The 14,109-nt window shown below is 42.6% G+C and overlaps 1 protein-coding gene across 3 annotated transcripts in view; it reads left to right on the forward strand.

Annotated features, from left to right (window-relative positions):
* LOC110488308 (semaphorin-6D) overlaps positions 1-14,109 on the forward strand; it is a 132,922-nt gene that overhangs the window by 26,061 nt on the left and 92,752 nt on the right. For all 3 annotated transcript variants that reach the window (XM_036971698.1, XM_036971695.1, XM_036971696.1), the window contains one exon: positions 992-1,154. The gene's annotated coding sequence lies outside the window, so the exon portion shown is untranslated. The remainder of the gene's footprint in view (positions 1-991; positions 1,155-14,109) is intronic.

The raw sequence follows: 14,109 nt of genomic DNA on the forward strand, positions 1-14,109 counted from the left end.
TGTCCGGTTAGACTGTAAACTCTCCTTCCAGACTCACATTAAGCATCTCCAATCCAAAATTAAATCTAGAATCGGCTTCCTATATCGCAACAAAGCATCCTTCACTCATGCTGCCAAACATACCCTCGTAAAACTGACCATTCTATCGATCCTCGACTTCAGTGATGTCATCTATGAAATAGCCTCCAACACGCTACTCAAAAAACTGTATGCAGTCTATCACAGTGCCATCCGTAAAGCCCCGCATTATCTCAGCTCACTGATCACCATAGCAGCACCCACTTGTAGCACGCACTCCAGCAGTTATAACTCACCGGTCACCCCCAAAACCAATTCCTCCTTTGGTCGTCTTTCCTTCCAGTTCTCTGCTGCCAATGACTGGAACGAACTGCAAAAATCTCTGAAGCTAGAGACTCACATCTCCCTCACTAGTTTTAAGCACCAGCTGTCAGAGCAGCTCACAGATCACTGCACCTGTACATAGATGGGCGGTTTACAGATGGGCGATCTACCTACCTCATCCCCATACAGTATTTATTTATCTTGCTCCTTTGCACCCCAGTATCTCTACTTGCACATTCATCTTCTGCACATCTACCATTCCAGTGTTTAATTGCTATATTGTAATTACTTCGCCACCATGGCCTATTTATTGCCTTAACTCCCCCCCCCCCTTTTTTTTACCTCATTTGCACTCACTGTATATAGACTTTTTGTTTTCTTTTGTCCTACTGTATTATTGACTATGTTTTGTTTATTCCATGTGTAACTCTGTTGTTGTATGTGTCGAATTGCTATGCTTTATCTTGGTCAGGTCGCAGTTGCAAATGAGAACTTGTTCTCAACCAGCCTACCTGGTTAAATAAAGGTGAAATAAAAAAAATTAAAAATTAATGAGTTAGAATAAGGATAAATGTGGAGGTGCCGCCTCTTGGCATGCTCAAGCACTCTCTAATGCTCGCTCTGTTTTCTTTACTTTTGTTCCTCACAGGTAATCAGTCAGTTGGAAGGAAGAATTCAGCCCATACCTCTTAAATTCAGAACCCTTCAGAATCCTGTTCTGTCCTCTGATTTGGGATTCCTACTGGATGTTCACTCTGTACCGAGTGGCTCATCGAATCCCACTGCCGTTGTTGGACGATTCAGAAGCTGAGGTAAGTCATTCTTTGTCCTTGAAGGAATAGAGAATGACAGCGAGAATGCTAATGTGACATAGTGAAGTAAATCCGAGGAGACACTGAAAAAATAGACCTACTAGTGGAGACTTGAGGCTTACTGTACTTTTAGAGTCCTCTGTGGGGTTTCTTTGTACAAATGTGCCCTGTGGCAGCCAGATTAATCGGTCCAAGTACGAAGCTGGCCTATTTGTTTGATGCGGCCACCCAATAACTTGTGTTTTGAGAAAAATGCTTGTCTCAACAAGCCTCTTTTCTCCTGTAATTGGGTTGAACTTGTGCTGCATCTCTGAGGTTGCCTCAGGGCGCAACGAGGATCCCATGGGAAAGGCTCTGACCTGTTTTGAGTAAGAGCATTGGAACACATCCAGCAACATTTGTTGTTTAAGCAAGGGACCCTTATCTAGGGCATCGGATTACGAATCAAATTTTTTTGCACATTTTTGTTTTTCTGCTGTCGGGCCATTTTCCTGATGTGAACCGTGTTAGCCATGTGAAGTGCCTCTCAGGTGCAGAGTGTGGTCGCATCAAGTCAAGCAGCAATTCCCATTTTGCAACCATAAACTGTCGTTCATTTTCAATAACTTTGACCGCACCCCTTTAGATGTGGACCTTCCATACATTTGCCCATAATGGAAGTGGTCAGACAGTTACTTTTTGGACCTGAATGCCAAAACATTTCGGAGATAGAGGTACTCAAAGTTGAGCCATTTAGCATACCCTACCCTACCATGAGACATCCATGTCTTCGTCACTGGAAAATATAAACGGTTGAGTAGGGCTGGTATTGGTATTGATGCACGGATCGGTTTGCGTTTTTACTTTACCTTCTATAACGGTATTTGAGTGTTTGGTTTGTTAAACGTGATAGGCTGTGTTTAACGTCCATTTTTATAGTTTACTTCGCTTCTTGAGTCACCTCAAGAAGCTTTCTCTCCATGCCACTTTCAACAGACCTAGCCCTGCCCCCTGTCACTCAAGGATCGCATTTGTTGTTCCTCCTCCACGAGACACTTGCGTTCAGTCTGCATGGTCAGTGCAGCACATGCAACAATGTTGATGACAACGATGCTGTTTTCTCTTTGCTTCTTATTATAAATCCACTTGTGTTCTATAATTGCACTATTAGTTTGTTTCTAACATCTGCAAACAGCTGGTTTTTATTTTCTTACCAAGTTGGGCCTAAATCGTGTTAGTAATACTAATCACTAGTTAATTGGCTAGCTAATAAATGTACTAAATCAGAGCAAACATAATTAGCTATACAGCTTCATAACACCAGTGATGGTGTAGACCTAAATCAACATGTTGTTTGTGCAACAGTATCTTCAGAATCAAAGAGGAATACATGAAGCATGAATATGAAAGCTACATGAAGTAGCTAAGAGGGTCCCCTATGAAACACTTATCAACACTTTGGTTCCTACGCTGTCACAACTCTTCCCTGGCATTTTAATTCCTTATCATGTCAAACAGCTGTATAGCTAATTAGGTTTGCTCTGATTCAGTACATTTATTAGCTAACGATTTAGGCCCAACTTGATAAGAAAATAAAACCTAGCTGTGCCCGCTATTCAATTCTAAATATAGAATTAGAATAATCATTCTATATGACTCCAACAGTTCACCCAATTGTTTTGCTGTAAATCGCAAGTCAAATTGCAATTACAATATTTGGTTAAAAATATGGCCTAGATTGTTTGCCAATACCTCGTGCAGACCTATGTGGCAGTGTGGAAATGCTTTTAAATGAGTGCAGAAATGGATGAAAATGCTGAAAAATGACTTTTGGTTGAAGTTGAACATCTAGAATGAAGGAAGACCCATTGAAATCACTGAGAATGTATTTATCACCCTCGGGTCACACACTACTCATTAAGAACATTTTTTATTTGTTTTATTAAAAAATGTCAAATACCGTCCATTTTTGTTTGAATAATGTGATATATCGGAGTTTACGCGCATTTAGAAAGGAATTATTATTATTTTTCTCACTTTTTATTTAAAAAAGTATTTGCAAGGCATTATTAAATAGTTTGACAACCCTGTTAAATGATATCACCCAACCCTACGGTTAAGTTTTATATAATTTAACAGGGTTGTCAAACTATTTAATAATGTCTTGCAAATACTTTTTTTTAAATAAAAAGTGAGTGAAAAAATGATCCTTTCCAAATACGCGGATTCTCCAATGTATCAGCCAAAACATGACACCCACCCTACCCTGTTTTCAATAGCATGCTCTCTCTTAACCAGGCTGTATCACATCGGGCCGTGATTGGAAGTTCCATAGGGCGGTGCAGGTTTGTCCGGGATAGACCATCATTGTAAATAAGAATTTGTTCTTAACTGACTTGCCTAGTTAAATAAAAATACAATTAACTGATGGTGGGCACAACATAAAAACCTCAGAAGATGTAAAATCGGGTCTAAACTACAACATTTGCAAAAATGCTGAATAGTTTACGAGTTAAGAAAATGTACATTGAAGGTAAAAAAAAATTTTTTTTTATTAAAACACATTTTTTAAAAGAAATTCTAAAAAGTTTTACAACCCTGTTTGTGTCACGTTCGTCATAGTGAGGAGACCAAGGCGCAGCGTGATTTGAATACATTCCTCTTTAATGAAAGAAAGAACACTTAAACAAACTATACAAAACAACAAACCGAACGTGACGCTATATAACAACAGTGCTGAAACAGGCAAGTACGCATAGACAATAACCCACAAAATACCCAAGGAATATGGCTACCTAAATATGGTCCCCAATCAGAGACAACGATAAACAGCTGCCTCTGATTGAGAACCAATCTAGGCAACCATAGACATAAAAACACCTAGACTGGAAAACCCCATAAACATACAAAAACCCTAGACAGGAGAAAAACACATATAGCACCCTCGTCACAACCTGACCTAACCAAAATAATAAAGAAAACAAAGATAACTAAGGTCAGGGAGTGACAGTTTGTAAGCTTTTAAATTACATCAATCTCAACTGTTTATATTTTCCAATGATGAAGACATGGATGTCTCATGGTAGGATAGGGTGTGCGAAATGGCTCAACTTTGAGCACCTCTATCTCCTAAATGTTTTGGCATTCAGGTATTTTCAAATATTCAAATATTTATAGAAGCTTTCATTGAAATCAAAAGGGGTGCGGTTAAAAAGTGATTGAAATCAAAAGGGGTGCGGTTAAAAAGTGATTGAAATCAAAAGGGGTGCGGTTAAAAAGTGATTGAAATCAAAAGGGGTGCGGTTAAAAAGTGATTGAAATCAAATGGAACGTCCCTTACTGCAAACCTTTTAGGTTGAATTCAGATTATTCCGAATGTATGAAATGTAGAATGTAGGCCTAATTGCTGTACAATTTATGATAATGGTTAAATGACATAGGAACCAAAGTGTCAGGGATCCTTTTTAACGGATTCCTGTGAATCTAACTTGCCTAACTAGATGTCTTTTAGACCCATTATTTGTGCCGTTTTGTAGATGTTCTCTTTTCTAGCAGCTCCACAGGTAATGCTCCATTTCCTAATTTCCTCTCACAGATGAAAGGGCTGAAGCATTGTGGCTTTATGCTGTGGAGCCATTACCGTCTGGAACCATTACTGTCAATCGCTGCTGCCTATTTTACAGTTATTAGCACAAAATGTTCCTTTCTCCATGTGCATTACTTTCCTAGTGGGATTTGGATGACTGCACACTTCAGTGAATTTCAGGTTTACCTCAGATACTCTACATCATTTTAGCGACAACTCAGGACAAAACATATATTTTACATTTCAGGTAAAAGTATTCATAAAATTGAATACATGAAATTGAATAGATTGCAGGCATTAAGTGCCATATCTATTGGCCTGTAGGTCAATATAGTGCTAGCTTTTGTGCTTCAGATGCATTTTTATAGGGGAAGGCATACCTAAGAACATGCTGCTGATATCACAGCTTAGAGACTGACAGAGGAAGGTGGTGATTGGGGGACCAATGACTGTCTCTATAGACAAATGGATGGACAAAGCCATCGATCACGTGACACCATTCATTCCTGCGTGACGACTCAACGGCGCATTGCAGCCAAATGAAGTCGAGTTTGTGGTACCATGATTGTCTTCAGATTTTTTTTTTTTTACACGAAGATTGACCACAAAGATCGCAATTTTTCCATTCACTATAATGGGGATCCTGTTATCTGCTAATAATGCCTGCGGTACCGTGGTCGGTCTTGAACTGCCGTTGCTTCAATGAGAGGGGAAGTCATCCTCCCCTGGGGGGGGGGGGGGGGGGGGGGACAGTTCAAATCCATTGACCTTTGACCTCCTGTCGCTAATTTCATCTCCCCTTCTGCTCAGCTCCTAGCTCTCGTAACGGACAAACAGGGAGTGGTGGGTTAAGGGGGGTACGCTTTGTTGATATTTTCAGACTAGTCATATCCATCAAAAATGTGGGGGTGAAAAGCTAGCCCTGCCCGCTGTGAGCTAATCTGATTTAGCGGGGTCGAGGGAAGAAGGGGAGACGTGGGAGAGGGGAGGCGTCAGCTGCATAATTGGGGTGAGTTGATGCACACAGGGAAACGGAGACGAATGCTGCTAAGCCTTTTGAACTCCAGTCAGGGGTAGATAGGCCTAATACGCCTCGGTTAGACGGCCATTTTGACCATTACTGAGTGGAGATAGAAGAAACCATTAACCTCACTACAGAACTGAGATGTGTTGTTGCTTGTGATTCTTCAAATGTCAGTCAACTTATGTCACTCCACAAATCTTTCATTTGGCTTTTTGCGCATGAAGTGCATCCTTGTTATTTATTTTCCAAGACTTTTGAAGGGTGTCCATTAAGTGACTAGTTGATAAGATATAGCTCACTCACAAATTTGTATTTGTGGTGGAAATGCAACACAGAATCCTTCTGTTGTTTCTCTCAGAAATGACTGTTGTGTTTAGATGGGTTGGAAGTATAATTGAGGTAATGTCGGGGAGAGCATGGGGTCCATGGCAACAAGCCTCCTACCATGTCATGTGACCTCTCACCTGTGTGAGAAGGGGCTTTGGGGAATTGTGAACCACAGGGTGGGGAGTCAGAGAGGACATTACACTTATTATAATGTTGCATGGGTTTAACCGCAAGTAGTCAAGTTGTTTCCGGTGTGCCTTCTCATACTTCCATATCAATCTACCATTCCTATTTGGTAAAAGTATATGTATTATCAGGGGAAGCCATCAACCGCCCATTGTCTCCATGTTTTCTCCAAACCTTTTGAAAGCACATGGTGGGTAAAGGCCTGATCTAAAAGTCTTTAATGGTGGAAGTCAGGTAGAGGAGGGGGTTAAGCTGACAGGTCTGGCTCCCTGGGCAGGGCTTGACTTGAGGAAGGGGGAGATAGAAGCTTGAGCTGCTCAGTCCAGTTGTCAGGGTGGGTCTACTTCTGTCTGTGGATTAAACCGGATCAGATCAGTGCCCCCCTGTAAAGTGCTCTAAGCCCCACCTCCTTGAGCCCAGAACGGCAGATGGACTGTTGCCATGTGAAGGTATTTCCCCTAATTTAAACAGGCACTGTCAAGTTGTGGTGGCATAGACAATGGGGTGATGGTGTACTTGTCCTGGGTTGGCTTGATTTTAGCCTCACTTGGAGACTGCCCTGTTTGGTGGCATTAAGAGAGTGGGCTAGGGAGGGATACACATGTTCTGAGGTATAGATGAAGGTCAAAGGTACAGTGCCTTGCGAAAGTATTCGGCCCCCTTGAACTTTGCGACCTTTTGCCACATTTCAGGCTTCAAACATAAAGATATAAAACTGTATTATTTTGTGAAGAATCAACAATAAGTGGGACACAATCATGAAGTGGAACGACATTTATTGGATATTTCAAACTTTTTTAACAAATCAAAAACTGATAAATTGGGCGTGCAAAATTATTCAGCCCCTTTACTTTCAGTGCAGCAAACTCTCTCCAGAAGTTCAGTGAGGATCTCTGAATGATCCAATGTTGACCTAAATGACTAATGATGATAAATACAATCCACCTGTGTGTAATCAAGTCTCCGTATAAATGCACCTGCACTGTGATAGATAGTCTCAGAGGTCCGTTAAAAGCGCAGAGAGAATCATGAAGAACAAGGAACACACCAGGCAGGTCCGAGATACTGTTGTGAAGAAGTTTAAAGCCGGATTTGGATACAAAAAGATTTCCCAAGCTTTAAACATCCCAAGGAGCACTGTGCAAGCGATAATATTGAAATGGAAGGAGTATCAGACCACTGCAAATCTACCAAGACCTGGCCGTCCCTCTAAACTTTCATCTCATACAAGGAGAAGACTGATCAGAGATGCAGCCAAGAGGCCCATGATCACTCTGGATGAAGTGCAGAGATCTACAGCTGAGGTGGGAGACTCTGTCCATAGGACAACAATCAGTCGTATATATCACAAATCTGGCCTTTATGGAAGAGTGGCAAGAAGAAAGCCATTTCTTAAAGATATCCATAAAAAGTGTTGTTTAAAGTTTGCCACAAGCCACCTGGGAGACACACCAAACATGTGGAAGAAGGTGCTCTGGTCAGATGAAACCAAAATTGAACTTTTTGGCAACAATGCAAAACGTTATGTATGGCGTAAAAGCAACACAGCTCATCACCCTGAACACACCATGCCCACTGTCAAACATGGTGGTGGCAGCATCATGGTTTGGGCCTGCTTTTCTTCAGCAGGGACAGGGAAGATGGTTAAAATTGATGGGAAGATGGATGGAGCCAAATACAGGACCATTCTGGAAGAAAACCTGATGGAGTCTGCAAAAGACCTGAGACTGGGACGGAGATTTGTCTTCCAACAAGACAATGATCCAAAACATAAAGCAAAATCTACAATGGAATGGTTCAAAAATAAACATATCCAGGTGTTAGAATGGCCAAGTCAGTCCAACCTCACTGAGCTTGAGCTGTTTTGCAAGGAGGAATGGGAAAAAATTTCAGTCTCTCGATGTGCAAAACTGATAGAGACATACCCCAAGCGACTTACAGCTGTAATCGCAGCAAAAGGTGGCGCTACAAAGTATTAACTTAAGGGGGCTGAATAATTTTGCACGCCCAATTTTTCAGTTTTTGATTTGTTAAAAAAGTTTGAAATATCCAATAAATGTCGTTCCACTTCATGATTGTGTCCCACTTGTTGTTGATTCTTCACAAAAAAATACAGTTTTATATCTTTATGTTTGAAGCCTGAAATGTGGCAAAAGGTTGCAAAGTTCAAGGGGGGCGAATACTTTCGCAAGGCACTGTATGTGACCAGATCATTGACCAGTTTGAGGGTGTTCCAGAAAGGTGGGTTCGGGTAAACCTTACACTTTTGAACACCTTTTTTTGGGGGGGGGGCAAGTGAAAGAAGGCAAACAAGTCTTTGATCCCCCTATAAACCATTTTTAGGAAGCGTTCTCTATTCCTTAAAGCTAGAGCCCTTATTAAACGTCAAGGGATTTTTAAATGTATTGGGGGGGGGGGGGATAGACAAACATTGGCAGTAGAATGGCCTTACTGAAAAGCTCAGTGACTTTCAATGTGGCACTGTCATAGAATGTTCATCAAGTTTCTGCCCTGCTAGAGCTGCTTCAGTCAACTGTAAGTGCTGTTATTGTGAAATGGAAACGTCTAGGAGCTGCAATGGCTCAGCCACGGAGTCGTAGGCCACACAAGCTTACAGAACGAAACCGCCGAGTGCTGAAGCACGTAGCGTGTAAAAAACGTCAGCACGAGAACTGTTCGCCGGGAGTGTCATGAAATGGGTTTCCATGGTCGGGCAGCCGCACACAAGCCTAAGATCACCATGCGGAATGCCAAGCGTCGGCTGGAGTGTTGTAAAGCTCGCCGCCATTGGACTCCGGCGCACTGAAAACACGTTTGGGGAAGGCCCTTTCCTGTTTCAGTATGAAAATGCTCCCGTGCACAAAGCGAGTTCAATTAAGAAATGGTTTGTCGAGATCGGTGTGCAGGAACTTGACTGGGCTGCACAGAGCCCTGACCTAAACCCCATCAAACCCCTTTAGGATGAATTGGAATGCCGACAGCGAGCCAGGCCTCATCAACCAACATCAGTGCCCGACCTCACTAATTATTTTGTGGCTGAATGGAAGCAAGTCACCGCAGTAATGTTCCAACATCTAGTGGAAGCCTTCCCAGAAGAGTGGAGGCTGTTATCGCAGCAAACGCGGACCAACTCCATATTAATGTCCATGTTTTTTTAATGAGATGTTCAACGAGCAGGTGTCCACATACTTTTGGTTATGTAGTGTATTTCTAAAAGACTCCAAAAATACCACAGTCTTTTCTGGCTTTTACGCCCTCAAGTACGCTTCCCATTTAATCCTGTGTCACGTACCTGTGCGTCCTTTAGCGATTCAGTAGCTTATAGTTGGTAGTTCTTAATGTGCCATGGCATAGTATAGTCTATGGCTCTTAGCTTCGTACAGTACACATCACCGTTTTATGCCAGATACTGTATCAAGCACCAGATAGTGCCAGCCTGAACTTTTCCCTCTCCAAACGTAGCCTAGCCCTTCTTGATCCTGTGAACCTTAGAGGATATGTTTTTTTTTTACTTTGGAGTTTTGAGATGACATTTTGACAGTGCAGAAAAGCAGCGCAGATATGAAACTGCACATGTTGCATTCATTTAAAGAAAACTCAACAAAAAAAACTCAGTTGTTCAACCTGTAAGCTTTTACCCAATTCTTTTGGATTGTGCTATGAGCTTGAACCAATATCCATCTCATCAGACTCCTCAGGCATCTCAAGTTTCCCTGGTTTGCCAAGGCAATGCACCATGACCTCTAACCTATAGTCCTTGCAGCCTCACCATCCTTATTCTCCCTGCAGGGGTTTTCCCAGACATTTGACATTAGTTCTGGTAGTGTTCTCCTCCAATCAAGTAGAGCATGACTGATACAAGATGATGCGCTGATTGACGTCACCAGCGTAACTTATTGTGCAACCCTTTTTTTTATGTATCCCTTTTTGAGCTACAATATCCTCCGGGAATCTCTGCACTGACACCTGATACAGTGCCATCTCTGCCAAGAGTCACTCTCATGGTTAAAACGTACCAGCAGTGCACTGGCTAAGGCAACGCCTATCCAATATTTACACTCTGCAATTAACATGATTGGATAAGCATGTTTGGATCATGGCACAAAATGGCTGACCTCCGAACCTTGACTCGTGAATATACATTTTTCGCTCTTGAACATTGCCCAATGCCCACACAAGAAATATCATGGGTCTGCCGAGTGGCTGAATTTGATAAAGCTTTTCAATTTAGCATATGCAAATTACACAACATTAAGCAGTTGACAAAGACACATTTTGACTTCCAAGATTTCCAAGAAAAGCGGGTTCAAGGACAGCCCTACTCTATTACCTGATCTCAGACCTATTGTCCATCTTCCCTAGCTATTCATTTAAGTTATTTTAATGAAATACAGCTATTCTGTTTCCTGAGCACAAGAGATTGCGTGTTCATTAAAGAAAACCCTGATTAGAATGAAAGAGTGATTACGGTGTGGCAGCCATTACTCCCCACGTGAAGGCTACCGCCTGCTCATTTGTCTAATGGAAGACGACTTAGAGCTCCCTCAAAAGCCATTCATTAGCTTAAGTGGACCCTCAGGGTTCCGGACTCTTTTCCTCTCCACCCCTTCCTCCAGGAACGTAAGTGACCACATTGCTCGTTGTCTGGTTGTGCTCCTTTGGCTATAATGTTGTCAATGACAGGACTAGTTAGGAAGGTGTAGATTGGAGTTGTGTTTTGGCTCCTTAGACTGTAGGTGCACACAGGCGTGTATAGAGAGACACACTTATAAGGGATTTGACTTATTGTGTTGTCCTTAACACAAGACCATTTACATTTACATTGACTGAGCTTATTAAAAGGAGTTTCAAAGGACTTTCTCTCAGTACGTCCCATGTGATGATAGCAGCAAGCAAATGTGAGATACTGTGCCATATCTTTTGGGTTAATTCATAACTAAACATCCCTTATCTGTCTGTGTCCTAAGGGCCAACACTTTATGGGGTTCATTCCTCAAAGTGTCTCCATGAACAAAGCTTCAACAGATGAGGGTTGGAATGCAATTAGCGAAATAATGACCTTACAAATAGAGATGGCAAGCTTTCCTGGGATATTCCTCAAGCTAATTGACATTCAAGGCAGAAATGAGGGTCTCCTTACTTTCCCTTTCTTTCTGCATGCACACACAATCCCATTGGCTACCATTTTTTTGCTGTCACATATAATATTCCCATGTCTCAAGGACATAATGCCCCTCAAAAGAAGTGTATTGCCTGTGTGTATCTTTCATTTACAATCCACTCATGTACGCACAGGTCGGACGTACACACACACACACACACACACACACACACACACAGAGAGAGCCAATTGCTTTGCAACAAGGACCTGTTGGTTCTGCTGCAGTCCTGGTCTGACTGTACAGTTTTAGCCATCCTGTTTGCAGTGTTAAACTGTGGAGCATCGTTTGTAAACACACACAGTCACCTATTCTACAACATTGGGGAACCTGTGCTGTTCACTCGCTATGCATGTGACTGGGACACATACATCTTCCCTTACAGTGGGGCCAGCTCCCCTTCCTCTGTGCCTGTCTGTGTGTTTCTCTATGTGTGTGTCTCTGTGCGTGTGAGTGTGCCTCTGTGCGTGTGAGTGTGTCTCTGTGCGTGTGAGTGTGTCTCTGTGCGTGTGAGTGTGTCTCTGTGAGTGTGTCTCTGTGAGTGTGTCTCTGTGCGTGTGTGTCTCTGTGCGTGTGTGTCTCTGTGCGTGTGCGTGTGCGTGTGTGTGTGCGTGTGTGTGTGTGTGTCACTATATGTCTGTATGATTCTGCTTTGGAGTGAATGTCTGCACCTTTGCGAGTGGAGCTGAAAGGACAGACCGGCGGCAAAGCCAGGGAGGAGGGGCAGGTAGAGAGGAAGGGGGTGGTGTGGTGTTTTACTGGGTTGAGCAGAACTCAGCAAGAACCCGTTTGTCCTCGTCAACTCCAAAGATTGTCCCTGTACCCCCACTCTCCCCCACCTCCCATTTTCACCTGTTCACTGCCTCTTTTCAGAGAGTACCTCTTCCCTGCTCCTTCTCCTGCTCCCCCGTCTCATTCTTCTCCATTTCTTCATCCCCCTGTCTCACCGGAGGGGCCTCTTTAGCTCTCCTTTCTTCCCTCCTTTCGCACGTGATGTCTGTTCTCCTAAAAAGAATGCCTCTTCCTTGGCTTCTCTTCAGCTTTGGGTGCATTCTTGATATTTGCTCTCTCTCTCACTTGCTCTCACTCCCTCGCTCTTTCCGTCCTTAATGGTCTTTCTCTTCTCTTTTTGCTTATCTCCTCTTTCTGCTCACCCTTTCTTCTTGTCCTACCTCTTCATTCTCTCCCTCTCTCTTCTCCTCTTTCCCCGCACTACATGTGGCCCGACCTGTCTGACAGCCCCTCCCATGATGACTGGTGTGACAGTAGATGACAGGTGCGATAGTGACGGTCTTGTTGTTACGACTTCTTATCTTGTTATTACGGCCACACCTGTCAATGTTTTTTTTTAGGTTATGTTAATTCTGTCTTATCGTCTACAGGTAGGACGACATCTCGTCTTACCCCCGAACCAAGTCCTCACAAAAACTCACATGTGAATGCACACATTTACTGTACTGTACATACTTGGAGTGGATATTAGCTTCACGTAACACATGAGCCCTACACAACCATCACAGGCATCACATCAGACATCTCAACAAGGATGTGCACAGGGATGTCAGAGTGAACCAGCGCGGTACACTGTCTGTAATACGATCTTGATAAGTCGATACAACCCAGGAATCCTGAGGCAGGCGTCACACTGGGGTTGCGTAGCTGGATTCCGGACACTGTGTGCTGGTCTGCGCTATTGTAGAGATTAAAGAATGAGAGAAGAAGAGAAAAACTAGCATACCTCTTCAAAAAGCCTCTCTGAGCAAGTGTGTTGATCTAGGACCAGCTCCCTCCTGTCAAAAAGATCTTATTCATCATTCGGATCTGAAAGGTATAACTGATCCCTCCTACTCCGAGAATCTTTGTCAGGCTGACTGATATTGACATATCAATACTTTTAAAGAAAAGTTTGTTTTTTTTAAACGTTTTAAATGCTCTTTCCAATTGGACAACATCCATGTTCCACACCTTCTAATTTGGAAGCTATTGAAGTTGTGGCTTTGGCTGCAGTGTGTGAGAACAGCGTTTAGTTCACATGTCACCCCTGCAACAGTGTGCCAACTGGTGACATGCCATATTGCTTCATCCGTGATGCAAAGTCAATGGCCTTTATATCACCCAGCCATAGAAGGTACTGTATGTAGTCTTTGGCAATCAAAGTAAGAACTGTCTGTCACACTGATGATATCACCATCTATGTTTCTGTTTTCTGTTGTTGAAAGTCTACCGACTGTTCTCTGACAGATGTCTATGTGGTGAACTGCTGGGGGGGGGTGTTTGGTGATTGGTGGCGGGAGGAGGGTCCGGGTGTATGAAAGCATTACACACGTGACCGCTAAGAAAACAGGTGCAGCACAGATGCATCGTTGTTGTTGCTCACATTTTTGGTTTGTTCTGTGGTTGGAGGGTAGGGGAGGCGACGACGTAGAGCAAAATTACATATCATGAGAAATGGACTGAATTATAACGATACAGTTAACATTTTTAATATGAATGTGCACCATTGTTATTTTTTGATTTTACACTTAAAACTACTACTACTACTTTGAATGTTGCAGCTATCCATTGTCCCATTAACAATCACCCATATTTGCCAACCTATTTCATTTCAAACTTCAGATTTCTCTAGTAAGACCCTAAAGGTTATTTATCATAATGAACGATATCAGTAAAAGGTCCACGATAAGTGGTTGGTTT

Source organism: Oncorhynchus mykiss, chromosome 32 (genome assembly GCF_013265735.2).
Source record: "Oncorhynchus mykiss isolate Arlee chromosome 32, USDA_OmykA_1.1, whole genome shotgun sequence".
Classification (NCBI taxonomy): Eukaryota; Metazoa; Chordata; class Actinopteri; order Salmoniformes; family Salmonidae; genus Oncorhynchus; species Oncorhynchus mykiss.